This window comes from Macaca mulatta, chromosome 9 (genome assembly GCF_049350105.2).
Source record: "Macaca mulatta isolate MMU2019108-1 chromosome 9, T2T-MMU8v2.0, whole genome shotgun sequence".
NCBI lineage: Eukaryota > Metazoa > Chordata > Mammalia > Primates > Cercopithecidae > Macaca > Macaca mulatta.
The window spans coordinates 135,635,831-135,652,508 of record NC_133414.1 but is presented as its reverse complement, the minus strand read 5'-3'; positions in this window follow the sequence as shown (position 1 = coordinate 135,652,508).

Here is a 16,678-nt window from a genome sequence, read left to right as displayed (position 1 = left end):
CCCAACACAACGGTGATGGGAGGTGTTTAGGTTATAAGGTGTCCACCCTTATGAATGGATTAATGCATTTATAAAAGGTCTAAAATTAAGGCTGAAAGTTAAATATCTTGCTCTCTCTCACCCTTTCTTTACCTTTCTGCCATGGGATGCTATAGCAAGCAAGGAAGTCATTGCCAGATGCCTGCACCTTGATCTTGGACTTCTCAGCCTCCAGAATCATGAACCAAAACATTCCTGTTCTTTATAAATTACCCAGTCTGTGGTATTCTGTTATAGCAGCACAAAATGAATGAAGAGACTGTCAGTATTTTCTACATAGACAATCAGGTTGTCTGTGAATAAAGACAGTTTTACGTTCCCCATTTCATTCTGTTTTTTATTACATTTTCTTCTGCTAATAAACTGACTATGACCTCCAGTACAATGTTGAACAAAAGTGTTAAGAACCTGGTATACAGAGGGGATTGGTTCCAGGACCTCTGCATATACCAAAATCCACCCACACTTAAGACCTGAAGTCAGCCCTCCGGAGCTTGTGTATATGAAAAGTTGGCCCTCCATATATGTGGATTTCACATCCCACAAATACTGTGTTTTCAATCCATGCTTGGTTGGGGAAAAAAAAATCCATGTATAAATGAGCCCTTGCAATTCAAACCCATGTTGCTCAAAAAAAGGCTAACTGCATTTCCTTCCTTCTGGCTATTTTGGGTTTAATTTGATCTTCTTTTTTGTAGTGTCTTTAGATGGCAACTCAAACCATTAATTTGAGACCTTTTTATTCTCTAATACAAGTATTAAAAGCAGTGAGTTTCCTTAAAGCACAGCGTTAACTTCATCCCACAAATTTTGATATATGTTCATTTTTCATCAATTTGGAATATTTTGTAATTTTCCTTATTATTAACTATTTGACCATAGGTTATTTTAAAGTGTGTTTTTCAATTTCTAAATACTTGACGTTTCCCAAATATCTTTTATTGATTTTTAATTTAATTCCCTGCGGTTAATCTTCTACTTCTAGCCAAGATATGAAGTCACAGGCACCAGATTTACACTCCAATGTGCAGCAACTAAAAATACAGACACAGTATATAGAATGCAATTTTAGGACATTGGCTTTCAAGACATTGAATATCGGGGGAGAAAGAGAGCGATTTCTGAGAGACAGGAAACAAATGAGATATGCCCTATAATTGCCCCAGCTTGCAGTCTGGAGAATGTTTCCGGCTTCAACATGGAAATACAAAACCCAGACAGAAGTTAGTGAACTCCTTTTGTTGAGGAGATGGAACTGAAAGCTTCAAGAAACCAAGGAAGCTTGAATTTACAGGACAGAGTACTGGAGAGAGGAGGTGTGAACAGAGAATTCCAGAAATTACAAAGGTCTTCCATGAGTATTCAACTAAGTAATGATCAGTTTACGTGTTCGAAGAAAACTACCTGAGGCCTGGAAATGAACCACCTAGAAGCAACATAGGTATTAGAGTGAGAAATACTCAGAGATCACACAGAGTCAAGAACAGTGTTCCTACTAGTCAGGCTGGAAAACCTCATACATAATTCATAGGCCAATGGATATTCAATCACATTTTCTCTCAGTAGTGAGTAATAACTAGTCACAGTCTAAATGCTTCTCTCATCTTGCCTAACAAATCTTAAAAGCAGTACCCAAAAGGATCAAACTGATTTCAAGTAACTTTCCCAGAGCAAAACACTGAGTATTTATAGGAATTCAAAAATACCCAGCACTAAAATTCACAATATCTGACATCCAATCAAAAATTAACAGGCATGCAAAAAAGAAGAAAAATAAGGCCCGAAATGAAGATAAAACTTAGTCAATAAAAAAACTAAACATGACACCAATATCGGAAATAGTGGATAAAGACATTTAAAGTTATACCTGTGTTCCATGTGTTCAAAAATGTAGTGAAAAGACTGAACATGTTAAGAAGAGACATGGATAGACATATTTTTTTAAATATCAGATTGAACTTCTAGGGATGAAAACTACAAAACGTGAGATAAAAACATACATTGGTCAAGATTAATGCCAATTAGGCATTGCCGAAGAAATTACTGTGATCTTGAAAACATGGCAGTAGAAACTACCCTAAGCGAAACACACAGAGACACAGAATTTTTTTTTTTTTTTTTTTTTTTTTTTTTTTTTTTTGAGACGGAGTCTTGCTCTGTCGCCAGGCTGGAGTGCAGTGGCGTGATCTCAGCTCACTGCAATCTCCGCCTCCCAGGTTCAAGTGCTTCTCCTGCGTCAGCCTCTCGAGTAGCTGGGACTACAGGCATGCACCACCACTCCCAGTTTATTTTTGTATTTTTAGTAGAGACGGAGTTTCACCATGTTGGCCAGGATGGTCTCGATCTCTTGACCTTGTGATCCGCCCACCCCAGTCTCCCAAAGTGCTGGGATTATAGGCATGAGCCACTGTGCCCAGCCAAGAATTTTTAAATAAACAGAGCATCATTGAGCTATGGGACAACTTCAAGAAACTGAATACACATGTAACTGGAGCCCTTAAAGAAGAGGGAAAAAGTGGGAGACACTGTTAACAGTTTTGTTCCAGAAAATAAATAAGTGCTTATAGGGTAGAATACTGATCCTCTCTGGAACAAGCAAAAGGAAGCAGTCCCTTTTCAGTGTTCTTGCCTTTGAGCAACACTCTCAAGCCAGGAAAACTATGCAGTAACAAATGACTGCAGGACATGGAAAGAGCTGTTGAAGTCCAAAGCCAGGCAAGAGCTCAGTCTTAGACTGCGTGGGTGTTTGTTGATTTGAGTGATTCCTTTGCTCCAGGTTGGTCAAGACTGGTGCAGCCTAGGTATTTTTCTGTAGTTTCAGCCATATACTTCCAACAGTGAAAGCATGTGTTTTAAGTCATCCTATGTTTTAGGTCTGAATGGAGAGTTTGCATGTTGGAATGCAGGGGCCTCAGTGCTCCACTGATGGTGTGGCTGGTGTAGCAGAGGTAAGAGTCTCAAAAGTCTTCTGTGCCCTGCAGCACTCATCCCCATCTGCTTCCTGACCACATGGGCTTCTGAAGGCAAATGTAGCCATGTTAACAACATGTACCATGCCTGAGAGGCAGCCCAAGGGATGCCCTCACCTGCTGAAGTCTTAGAGCCATCCCTAGCACTTTGGGAGCCTTCGGATGAGTTAGAAGCAGATGCCCCTGCAGGCAGATGAAGCGCATGAGTCTCAGCTTCCTGTGAACTAACAGAGCCCCTGCCCAGTTACATAGCTGCACATGTGGACTTCTGTCTGGCATCTAACCCCGACTGCACTCCTTGGGCAAAGTGCCTATGGTCAGGGTACAATGTGCACCATCTTAATCAATAGCTCCTTAGCCGGCTCCACTTGTCCTATTTCCCATGGCATGTGCACACTGCCTGGCCTGTCCAGCAGCTCTCACAGAGTGGTGGGGTTGCCTCTGTAAAGGGTCCTCGTGGCCTCGAAAGCTCCTCCCCCACTGATAGAAGGAACCTGTTCTCTTTCCTCTTTCTCGCTCTGACTTTGCCTTGCGTCTTCAGAGAACTTGGTAATTTTCCATTCATTTCTGTCTGTTCATTCAACAAAGAGCCATTTCACATGGGAGGTAATATGTATGGTTGATTTTGATAAAATGCACATTAAAACAATAATGAAAGATTATTTTCATCCATCATATAGTTAAGAATTTAAAAGAGGGATAATATCAAGTGTTTGCACATATGCAGGGAAATAGGCAGGCTTATACATTGTCATAGGAGCACAACTGGATGATGAGTTTCAGAAAATAATTTGATAGTGTGTATACATATATATATACACATATATATATACTCCAGCTCTAATAATTCCACTTCTAGAAATCATCACATTTTCAACTACTTCACATGTCTTCAAAGATATATGTAACAAAAATGTTCATTGCTTCATTTTCTTCAACTGTGAGAAAATGGAAAGAACCTAAATGATCATGAATAAGGGGTTGGTTAAATAAAATATGCTCCAACTATCCTATGGAATATTGTGTGGCCATTAGTGAATGGAGCAGTCCGTGTGAACAGCTGGAAAGGCCTCCAAGACAAAATGTTAAATTAAGAAAGCAACTCACAGAATAACATGCATATAACACAAACCTATTCATCCGTGATGAAGGTAGACTGTGCATGCGCGTCTGTGTGTGCGTGTGTGTAAATGCATATGCACAGTTGACCAAAAGGATGGCACGTTGCCTCTGGGAGGGGTATAGGTTCAAATCAGCCTAGCTGTGTGAACTCCGATCGGGGCTGAGAGATTTCATGATGGCTCAGTGGCCAATTCAGTGCTTTTGAATTCTTAGTTTATCATGAGGCTGTCACACACCAACAGTCACACAAATGTATTCAGCCCACACACAGGCAGTGAGAAGAGAGAAGGAGACTGAACCACTGAGAGTAGCTTGGGAGCACTCTGACAGATGATCCTGACTGGTCCGAATTCCCCTCAAAACACCGACCAGCTTGCGGGTGGGAGGGCCACAGCTCTTCTCCCAGCAGAGCATCCAGCACCACTGGCCATTATCTCAGTCGCCTTTTGGCTTCACTTTCTTGTCAGGTCTGGGTGGTGCCTGGCACATGTTCTCACCACAATCCACCATTCCTAATGTTGATGACTTTGAGGGGGTCTGCAGTTTCTTTTCTTTTCTTTTCTTTTTTTTTTTTTTTGAGATGGAGTTTTACTCTTGTTGCCCAGGCTGGAGTACAGTGGCACGATCTCGGCTCGCCGCAACCTCTGCCTCTCGGATTCAAGTGATTATCCTGCCCCAGCCTCCCGAGTAGTTGGAATTACAAGCATGTGCCAACACACCTGGTTAATTTTATATTTTTAGTAGAGACGCAATTTCTCCATGTTGATCAGGCTGGTCTTGAACTCCCGACCTCAGGAGATCCACCTGCCTTGGCCTCCCAAAGTGCTGGGATTACAGGCATAAGCCACTGTGCCCGGCCCTTGGGGGCCCTTCAGTTTCACTGTGGTCTGAGTCACTTGTCATAAGGGACTCCATCTTGAGACGTTTGGGATCACAAAACATTATTATATGTCAAGGCAGGGAGAGAATGAAGAGTGGGATAAGTCAAAGACACAAATAGCCAATGGTAAAAAGGGGTGCACAAAATGGTGGGGTTCATTCATTTTCATTCATTTGTGATCTGATGAAAGCAAAGAAGTATCTAGATTCACTCCTCAAACACAATCTTCAAAAGTTAAAGTGTAAAGTGTAAAAATGAATTATAGAAAAAGCCCAAATGAAGTATTTATGACTTCTTTAGAAAAGTAAATTTTTTTTCTAAACGTTGTGGCTCTGGAAGAAATCACCAAGGGAAATGCTGACACATTCCCGTACATCACAATTGGAAACTTCCATACAAAATGCCCTAACAAACTCAAGGGAGACCAACAGGCCGATTGTTGCTCTGTTGATTGGGCAATAAATACAAAGTTTCTCAAATCAGGGCTCAAAAACCCCAACTGACAGATAAATTAGAACACACACATTTGCATTTGAAATGAACTCACCATGTGCTTCTTTTGAATGGGAAGATCTACTAGAGGACTTAAAATATAACTCTATTTTTCTCCAAATTCCTCCACCCTAGACTTTCCAGTTCAAACCACTGCATAAATTAAGAAGCCGTCTCCAGCTCCCTGGCTGTGTTGGCTTCCAAGGTGCAGCAGTCTGCAATCTGGTCCACACATGGTAGGTGTTAATGTGGGCTGGACTTTTCCAGGCGTGGGGAGATTTCAGGACTATCGAAGCACTGTTCAGACGCCCCACAACTCACACAGCGACTCAGGTGTGCAGCGGGAGGTCAGGGTGACGAGTAATCTACACTGCCACTCGCAGCTGTGGGGCCTGGGGCAGTCACTCAACTTCTCTGGGCTTCCCTCTCTTCATTGTCTCTGCCCTGCCTTCTCAGATGACCCCATGGGTTAATACACAGAGGAGGCTTTGCAAAGGGGCAGGCTCTGCTTCCTGTTGTTTCCCAGGACCTAGAGTCCCCCAGGAGGTCATCTAGCTCTTGTCGGATGCTAAATGCCCTGCCAGTGCTTGGGCCTGTGAATCAGGGTCTCTTCTCTTTTCTGGCTGTATAATGCGGCAGGCTCTGTGGCATTTTTGCGGCAGGCTGGAGGATGCCTGGGAATCTTAGCTTTTTCCAAACCCCGTGCAGGAAGAAGGCAGCCTCTCTATCCAGGCCAGGAGACTCAAAAGTCCTGGGGCATCTCAGCTGCTTCCCACATAGGCATATCCTGGAAGCTCCTGCATGCAGCTGGTTCTGGGGGAATCTGGGGAGGCTTCACAGAGAAGGTGATATTGGAGGAAGAGCTGGAGCTCCTGGAGTGATGACGGGAAGGGTCAGCAGGTGCTAAGGGCATGGCAGACTCCCTTGCAGCGGACTAGGGAGTGAGGGGAGAATGGGGATGGAGTTGCAAACAGGAACAAGGCAGGGGTCAAGGGAGGGATTTGAACAGAATCCTGGTGGGGTCCGATGAGGAAGCTTACTCTCCTTGTCCCATGGAGATGGGTTTGCTGGGTTGAGGCTGGAGGCAGGGGCAGGGGCTAGGGGGCTAGGAGGCTGTTGCAAGTCGTGGAATAATCCACATCATGTAATCCTATTTATGTAGGATAAAAACACATGGAGAGGCTCATATGCCTGTGTGTGTAAGGGTACAGCCGTCAATGTGGGGTGGAGGGCACACAGCTCTCATCCCCTAATTCGATTATGATTCCAGGGCATTTATTCTGGGTTTCAGCCAGGCCCTGGGGCTCTGGAGGACTCATACTTGGTGGCTAACCGCAAGAAACAGTGTTAGTGCGGGAGGCTTGTGAGCAGACCTCCGCCGCTGAGCGTGTAGACGGAGTGCTATGATAAAGGAGGGGCAAAAGAAGCGAGGGAGTCAGAGCAGGCTTCCTGGAGGAGGTGACATTTCCATAGGGTGACATGAAGTCCATCCAGGTTATGGGTGAGACGAAAGCAGACTCCATGAGGATCATCCAAACTCACATCTGTTGAAGGTGCCCTCCACTGCCGTGCCCTCATCCTGAGTGGGACCCGAGTTGCTGGTGACTGGGAGGTCTCCGCCACCAGGAACTGGGCCTCGGAAGGAGCGAAGCCTGCGGGAGATGGGCGGCCGCCTCTGAATGAGACCCTGCTCCTCGGGGAGTCACATTCTGTATGGGACCCAGGGGCTGGAAGTGGCCCGGGACAGACCTGAAGTCTGCCTGGCACACCCCTGGAGACACCCACAGCCTCTCACCTGGAATTCTGGGACCGTGCCCTGCTTATCTGGGCTGTGTGGCCAAGGGGAAGGTCCCCCTTCCTTCTTCCCCAAGTGGGAGGGCCTCGGGGACTCGATCCAGCTGTGTGAAGCACGTTCAGGTGTTCTGCTGAGCTGACCTCTGCCGGAGGGAATGCACCCTCCACAGGAGCTGGCTCCGCCTGACTTCCAAGCTCCGTGGCCATGTTGAAGAGCAGGAGAGGAACATCCCACCATGCCCAGAGGCAAAAACAGAGCCACCCCTGGGCAACTGGGGAGGAGGACAGAAATAAACTCCTCTGTGGGGGATGATGTTGGCAATTACATTTGGGACTTGGGTCCACCCAAAGAGAGAGCTAGACCACCTCTCCCAAAAAGTGATTCATGCTTTGCAGGCGGCAGGCACTTCCTTTGTGTGCCAAAGAGAAATGTGTGCCAGATTGCTGGAAGTGAGCAGCAGATAAAAATACAACTCAAGTCCCCGGAGCCACACCTCCTGGCTGCTTTGCAAATAGCCTGCTCTGGAAAAACCCGACTTGGAGAGTCCTCCGGAGTCAAAACTTGCCGCAGTCTGGTGGAGGCACGGCCTGCCCCCTGGTGGTCTGGGTCCTGCAGAGCGACACCACTTCCCACCCTTCGGACGCTGCGAGTTCGGCACGAAGTCCAAGTGAGCATTTATTTGAAAATAAGCCAGTGCTCTTCCTCACCTTCGGGACTTTTTGATGGCATGTCTAACAAAGAAATAGTTCATCTCCATTCCCGATACAGGCTCTGCTTTCTTTAACATTTACTGACTTCTCTCCTATTCCGCAAAAACAAGCAAGTTTTCCTGTAAGGATGAACTCTACAGACAGAAAAGTGGTTTTGTCGTTAAACTATAAAGAGAAGAAAGTTAGAAAAGCAGAGAGACTCCAAGCTGATGTGCGTGCATTCTGTTTGGTTCATTCCCTGGGTATCAAGTGTTACTGAAGATGCCGAAATTTAACGTCTGACATGGCCACATAACACACGCTTGAAAGGACCAGGTTCCCGGGGTTCAAATTCCCGCTACCCCTTACTAACTGCGTGACCTTAAGCTAGGCATTTAAACTCTCCGTGCCTCAGTTTTCTCACCTATAAAGGGGGGATGATAATAGAATCTATTTCATGGAATCTGTGTGGGGATTAAATGGGTAGATATACATAAGCTATTTGAATGATGCCCTGTGTGTGGCGTGTGCTATACCTGCATTTGAGATTGCTGTTGCTGCTGCCATTGTTATTTTAAGGTGCAACAGCAACAATCCAACAATCAGATCTTGATATACAAATAAGAAGTGTGGCAAATATCTGTCACTTTTAGCCACCAGTCTCCAAAATCTGTTCCATTTGGGGGCTGGTCCCTTTCTGCACTGTGGACATAAAGAGGTCCAAAATCTCCTTTTCCATCCTTGGGTAGGTGGATTGTGGCCAGGTAGCCTCCATGCAGGGCAGGAACCATGCAGAAAGGGCACACAGATGCAGGGACAGCCAGGTTAATCCAGGGTGGCAGAGGGGTGCCAGAGTCCCTCAGCAGGGCTGGGAGTAGTCAGGGCAGGGAGGAGTGACAGAGGTGGCCCCGCAGGCCAACCAGTCCCAGGTGACCTTGCTGGGCCCTGTGGTGACAGCAACCTTGTTTCTTGTTTCACCAGTTCTCTGCCCCTCCTCTGAATTCTGTGAGCTGCCCAGTGGCTTCACTTAGTCATAGTTCTGTCACTTCTACCCAAGAATCCTGACTGTCACAGCAGACTAGGGCCCAAAGAAGGCAAGTGGCTTACTCAGGGTCACACAGCAATTCCGTGGCAGAGCCAGGCTGTACCTGCTTAAGTTGGCCACCCCTGTCCTAGTGAGCTAGTGTGTCCTTCCCAGCTCTGCCATATCCAAAGTCAAGGACACAGGTGGCTCTCTTGGGAGCCACAGCAGATTTGAAGGAGTAGTGACAAATTCTTAGCTGCTGTGGGACATGAGAAAAGCTCAAACCAGTACCTACTAAGGCACCTCGTTTCTTCCCCTGCTGCTGACCTTCTTCTTAGTTACAGATCCCTTCTGTCCAGGCAACATCTGTGGTTGATGGCTCACGGGCTCCCCCAAGTGGTCACTGGCTGGCAGCAGAAACCCTGGAGGCTTTGACTAGGAGCTTCCAGAATTGAAGACAGAGACCCTGAAAAAGTAAGAGGAGGGCAACTGTGCCTTGGCCTCTGACTCTCATGCATGGTCAGGTAAGGTCAGGCCCCTGGGAGCAGAGGGGGCTCAGACCCAAGCAGTGTTTCAGAGAGTGACTGTGTTCCTGGGACTGGATTCTCCCTGAGGCACTCACCTGTAGGGTTCGGTCCCCGGAGGCCCCTGCCACGCTGGTCTTGGTTGTCCTCTGGATCTGTAAGCCAGGCTCCCCATGTTCTGAGTCCAGTGACATGCATGGGGCTCATCTCCACTTTACGGACTCCAAAAGTAGCTCACAAACTGCTGAGCACCACGCAGAAAGAGAGACGCGTGTGCTGCCGGGCGGGGGTGTGCCTGAGCATGCCTCACGTGCACACACACGCGCACACACACGTATGCACATATGCACATGCATGCAGGCACATGCACACACACCTGCACACATGCATATATGGACACACGTGCACAGGCACAGCCACAACCCACTTTGTCAACATATCATTAGCTGAGCTTCATTTTTCTTTTCCACTTTTTCCTCAGCTGCTCTGGTAGAGCACACAATAAAAAACATAGAACTGGCTGGGCGCGGTGGCTCACGCCTGTAATCCTAGCACTTTGGGAGGCCAAGGCGGGTGGATCACGAGGTCAGGAGATCGAGACCATCCTGGCTAACACAGTGAAACCCCGTCTCTACTAAAAAATACCAAAAAATCATCCGGGCATGGTGGCGGGCGCCTGTAGTCCCAGCTACTCAGGAGGCTGAGGCAGGAGAATGGCGTGAACCCGGGAGGCGGAGCTTGCAGTGAGCCGAGATCTCGCCACTGCACTCTAGCCTGGGCGACAGAGCGAGACTTCATCTCAAAAAAAAAAAAAAAAAAATAGAACTTTAGAGTCATCCAGAATCAAATTAAAATGGAAGTGCTTATTTTTCTTGCACAATTAATTTAACCTCCTGAGCCTTAGTTTCCTCCTCTGTGAAATGGGGCTCAGAATGGTGCTGTGAGGTTAAAGAAGATACACTGTTCAGTTTGGGGAACAGAGGAAGGCTCAGTGGATGAGTGGGGCTTTCTGCCCTCCAAGCTCCAAAGAAGAGGTAGAGGGACCAGGTGTCATCATGGCACCAAGTCCTGCTCTGACATTCAATTCTGTAAATAGGCAAACCTCCCCTAAATGCCTGTGATGAGCCAGGTCTGAAGGTGATGAGTAAGACAGCATTCTCCAGTCAAGGAGAGTACAGCTGTGCAGGAGAGGCAGACACAGACAATTACAGGTCAGATGTGTGTCCTGACAGAAGTCCAGAGAAGGGGCAGAGGGGAGGGAGACATAAAGTCACATAGGGGTGGAGGGAGGGAAGAGAAGTGAGTCTATTAGCTGAGAGTGAAGAAGCATTACAGAGACAGAGAGAGAGAGAGAGAGAGAGAGAGAGTGATCGAATACATATACACCATGTAGATATCGTTTGGCGTGTGCCTGTCTGTGTGTGTGCATATGTGCCTGTATGTGTGTGTGCATATGTGCCTGTGTGTGTGCATGTGTGTCTGTGTGTGTGCTTGTGTGCCTGTCTGTGTATGTGCATGTGTGCCTGTGTGTGTGTGTGCATGAGTGCCTGTCTGTGTGTGTGCATGTGTGCCTGTGTGTGTGTGTGCTTGTGTGCCTGTCTGTGTGTGTGCATGTGTGCCTATGTGTGTGTGCATATGTGCATGTGTGTGTGTACATGTGGGCCTGTCTGTGTGTGTGTGTGGGATGAGAGGATGGATGCTCTAAATGGAGAGACTTGGAGAGAAGTCAATGATGGAAAAGTCTTTATGAGAAACTCAAGAAAACATGGGCTCCTTGGAGAAGGAGGTTCAAGAAGGAGGAAGTGGTCCAGGTGAGGCTGGAAGGGCAGGTAGGGGAGAAGAGCCATGGAGTTGTCACTGAGGGGCACATTGAAAAATGCAGAAAGGAGGCTGTGCTAGGGAGAAATGAGAAAGGAGGCTCGGCTGGGAAGCCACTGTGAGCGGAGAAGCACATGAGTGGGTGTGAGAACTGCATAGGGCATAGAATCAGCAGGACCTGGTGAAGGCTGGGGTGAGGACATAGAGGAAGGAGGTCAAGGCTGACTCCCTGGCTTCTGGATTGGGTACCTGGGCAGCTGGAGGGAGCAGCCACGGTAAGGAGCACAGGATGGGAGCCAGCCTGCTGGGGCACTGGGAGGAAGCTATAAAGGCAAATCTACTCGAACGTGAAATTGAGATACCTGTGAGAGAAGAGGAGGAAGGCAAGGGGTAATCAATGGAGCCCTGGCTTAGGTAGAATTTCTTGTAAGGTGAGAAAGTCCTGGATGGACTTTTCATCCTCGGGGAGTAAAGGGCCACTGAGTGGGGAGAGGGTCGGGGAGGTGGACAGGGCTTCTGATATAGGGTCACATTCTAGAGGAACTGGGGTGGAGAATGATTCAGAGCTCCCATTTAAGGAGCTCCTCCCCATCCTTCTACATACAGGAGGGAAAGGGGAAAAGACAGCCGGAAAAAAAACGTCTATATCCTGGTTTCTACGTGCAGGGGTCAAGATTATGGTTTTGTAGAATCCAGAAAACCTTGGAGGAGCTATGCAATTCTTGATCTCTTTTATCTACCAGCGTCCAAAACCCTTCCTACTGGGCACTGGTTCCTTTTCACTGTGGAAATAAGAGACAGAAATTCCTTCTCCTCACCCCTGTGCAGATGGAGGGCAGCTATGTGACCTCAGCATTTGAGCACGTTGCTTACCCTTGGAGTCTCTGTGAGATGCGTGATGGCAGAACCCATCTTTATTGATTTGTAGTGAAGATTAAACATGAGAAGCAGGGAAAGGAAGGAAGGCAGGAAGCCCCGCCCCCCTGAGTCCAGTTCTCCCCAGATGTTGGCTGTTTGTTGTGCTGTCTAAGTCCCTTTTGCTGTGCAGGTTTGCATGTGTGCAGGTTATATTTTCCAGGTGTCTTCTGACATGGTCCAGAGAAAGAGGGACACTGAGGAGCACTGCCTGCAATGACACACTCTGGGACCTTGGCACAGAGCCTGGCAGCTTATGAGTATGCTGAAACAGCTTCCCATCGGGCGAAGCAGCCAGACTCAAGAGAAGCAAGGAAGTTGCACTGAATGTCTAACAATCATCTGTAGTTTTTTGGTAAAAATAACCTATATTCACTATGAGAAATAACCATCACCCACTGTGGTAGGCAGGACATGATCCCCCACTTCTCAGAAAATGTCCTCACTCTAATCCCAGAAACCTGTGAATATGTTTCTTTATGTGACAAAGGGGGCTTTGCAGGTTTTGATTCTATTAAAGATCTGGTGGTGGGGACATTATTCTGGTGGGCCCAGGGTAATCACATGAGTCCTTCAAAGTGGAGAACCTTCCTTGGTTTGGGCAGTGAGATGAGATAGGTGGTGTTCTGTTCTTGTCTTCAGAAACACAATATTGTGTGTGTGGGTCTTCTTGGTTTTTCATGTCTACTGTCTTCTCTAAATTTCCTTTCATGCCATATTAGTCTGTTTTGCATTGCTGTAAAGGAATATCTGAGACTGGGTAATTTATAAAGAAAAGAGGTTTATTGAGCTCACCATTCTGCAGGCTGTGCAAGCATGGTCTGGCATCTGCTTGGCTTCTGGTGAGGCCTCAAGAAACTTTTACACATGGCAGAATGTGGAGAAAGAGCATGCATGTCACACAGTGAAAGAAGGCGCAAGAGAGATGCCAGGCCTTTTTAAACAACCAGGTCTCATGTGAACTCAATGCTGTGGAGCAGCACCAAATCATTCATGAGGCATCCACCCCCAGGACCCAATCACCTCCCACCAGGCCCCACATCCAACACTGGGGATCACATGTCAACATGAGATTTGGAGGGGACGGACACCCAAACTCTATGGCATGCTTTTGTTCTTTTCCATTTGTTCCGTGTGTCCTCTGTTACTCCTGGGTGACACTGGTTGTTAATTCTGTTCTTTGTTGTTTCCAATATGGCTTTCAATGCCTGAGAAGGGTGGGGAGGAGGGTGCTGAGGTGGCCTTGGAGAGACTGCAGCTTCAGCTAAGTTGCATCTGGACACCCCTTCGCCAAATGCTTTCTGTTTCTGCTGCAGAAGCCTGCCTTCGCTCAGCTTTCCGAGTTTCAAAAATGGTGTGGCTCACAGTTCATCTCACTGCAACATGGCCCATCTATGCTGCGATTCTGTGCTCTCAGCCTCCCTCCCTTCTCATACCCTCAGCTCTTCTCTTAGGAAAAGGGTAGATCAGCAGGGGCCTTCTCTTGTCTCTGCCCTCTCTGGGTCTCCACGACTGCATAACCAATGCAGCAGTCTTAGTGGCTTCAAATAGTCATCATTTGATCATATCTTATGGTTTTGTGGATCAGGAATTTGGGGCAGGCTCTGCTGGGTGCATCTTCTGTCCCACATGGGAATGGCTGGAGCCATCAGTGACATTCAGTTGGTGACTAGTCTGGTCTTGGAGGATCCCAGATAGCCTTAGATTCCTGGGGCCATGGTGGGGACAACTGGAAAGATAGGCTGCCTGGGGTGCCCCCTTTCTCCCTGGGGTCTCAGTGCCTCTTGACATGGTTTCTCCAGCAGGGCAGTTAGACTTTTCTCATGGTGGCTCAGGGCTCCAAGAGACAGGAAGCACAGATTTGAAATAGTCTCTGTAAAGCCCAGGCCAGAACTGACAGAGCATCACTTCTGTTGTCCTGGAGCCGAGGGGAGGAAAATAACTTCTCAATGAGAAGACTACTGAAGAATTCATGGCCGCCTTGGATCCATGCTATAGAGACTCTGAGGGGAGGAGTCAGTAAGCATTTTTCTTGAAGGCAGTAAATATTTCAGGCTTTGAAGACCATACAGTCTCATTGCACCTACTGCACTCTGCAGTTGTGATGTGGTAACAGCCATAGACCGCATGCCAGTGAAGGAGCCTGGCTGTGTTCCAATAAAACTTTACTCATAAAAACAGCTCGCAGGTCATCGTTTGCCAACTTCTGTTCTAAAGGAACACAGTGAGTCTCTTTGGGGACATTTCCCCTGTCACCTCTAAGTCTTATTCCAATCTACAGATCATTTGATAGGCCTCATAGGACCACATCACTTTCTCTCAGGACTCTGCGTCCTACCTGTGGCCTCGGGAGGTTGTGTGGACACCAGTCTGCTTTGCTTTGGCCCAGATGTCACAGAATATGTGGCCCATGCACATCGTGGGCTGTAGTTTGGGGCCATGGCCATTTCCTTGTTTGATTGATGGGGTTGGGTTGGGCTTTTTCCCTCTCCTGTGTGTGCGTGTGTGTGTGTGTGTGTGTGTGTGTGTGTGTTATTTTGAGGAATGCCATTTTTATCTGGAAGTGAAAATTGCTTTTGAATGTGGCTGGGGGAAGTTTTCAAATGTGGTTGGGAGTTCACAAACAGCCCACTGGTCCTCTCCTCTGTCCGCTGTCTTCTAACCCGCCCTCCTTTTCCACTGTTTCTTAAAATCCCTCCCATTGTGGAGCCACATTATTTTTTTGAGTGGATGTAAGACACAGACACAGACGCAGAGTTAGGACCTGGCATGGCAGCTGCAGGCAGCACGTTCTTAGCTACCCATTTCCCTGCAACTACCAGCATCAAGATGCAGGCACCTCCTCCCTGCCTGAGCTCCCCACACTCCAGCTTTCAGTTGCCACCTCAGGGCTATTGCAGAGAGTAATGACAGCGGGTAAGGGAATGGAGCAAGTGGGCACTGCAGGTCCTGCTGGAACCCAAATTCCTTATCATTAGGGTGACAGCACAGCACAGCTCTCTCTTGCCCTCATGATAGGGCAAGAAGGCTCAGAAGGGTGGTTAATGTGCCCAGCAGAAGAGGTGGGAACTTTTGCCTTTGGAGAACTTGGATTTCCCAAAGCACAGCTTACAAGGTGCTCTGAGCTAGAACACCTGCCTGCCTCGCCAGTGTCACCTTGACCAATCCTCTCTCATTCTGTTCACTCTGCCAGGCTGAGTGAACCCATTTTCAACTCAGCAAGTGGGCCACCCTTCATCTTGCTTCTGGGACTCTGCTTCTCTGGTCTCTGTCTGGGAGGGACTGTCCTTTCTGTGCTCTGTCTGGCTAACTCTGAACTTGTCCTTAGAGCTTAGCTCATGCATCACTTTGAAGGGCACCACCACCCCCGCCCCCAGGCCATCCTCAACCCAATCTGTATAATCCCCTTTCCTGGGATGTCTTAGCCCTCCCATTGCCTTCTCACCTTTTCTATCTATTTTTTCTACCCATGAGGCGGTAGGATTTCCAGAGGTGAGGACATTCTATGCTGTGTCCCTGTGATTGGCACAGTGCCTGTCATACAAAAGTCACCCAATAAATATCGGTTAAGAAAATACATAAATGAGACATAGTGATATGCACAGGCAGGTAGAGCTAGAAGAACTCATTTTTGAGTTAAGCCTCCCCAACGAATGATCTAATTTTAAAATGCAAACCTGGAGGCAGAGAGAGCAGGGGTCTTTGCAAGCGGGCAGGTTTACACATCACTTGGAAACCAGGACAACTTTGTGCTTTTCATGTGCCTTTGCTGTCTTTGGGCCTCCAAACACCATGCCCTCTCCTTTTGGGGTATTTCTCCTCCACCACTGCATGCCACCTGTGAACTATCAGTGTAGGAGCCCTGCCCTCCCTTAGGCCAAGGGGTGGATGTGAGATCAAGCAGGACCAATTGGGCTTTCTCCTAGGATTCAAAATCTGGGGCAGAGAGACTTAAGGATGAAATTGTATTGATTGGTGGTAACTCATTTACTGCAGTAGTCAAACCTCAGCCAAGTTCTGAATAGTTCCCATTGCCTGTGGCAGAAATAACCAGTGCTGTCCAGGGTTCCACCTCTACTTCTTCCTGGGAACAGACTTAGACTACATTTCCCAGGCTTCCTTGCACTTAGTGGGATGTGAATGGAAGTGATAAGTCCATTTCCCACTGAATGGGATAACTCCATTTCCTCTGAATGGAGAGGATTCCATTCAGCCAATATAAGATGAGGCAGACTAAGGACCTAGAACAGAGAGAAGCCACAAGATGGAAAGAACCTGGGTGGCTAAATGACTGTAGAGTAAAGAGCCACCCTCCCACCTACCCCTGGTCTGATAAGGCTATGACACGTTGAAGTGTATTAAGCTACTGAAATGTTGGGTTCCTTATTATGAAAATTACTCTACCTCCATT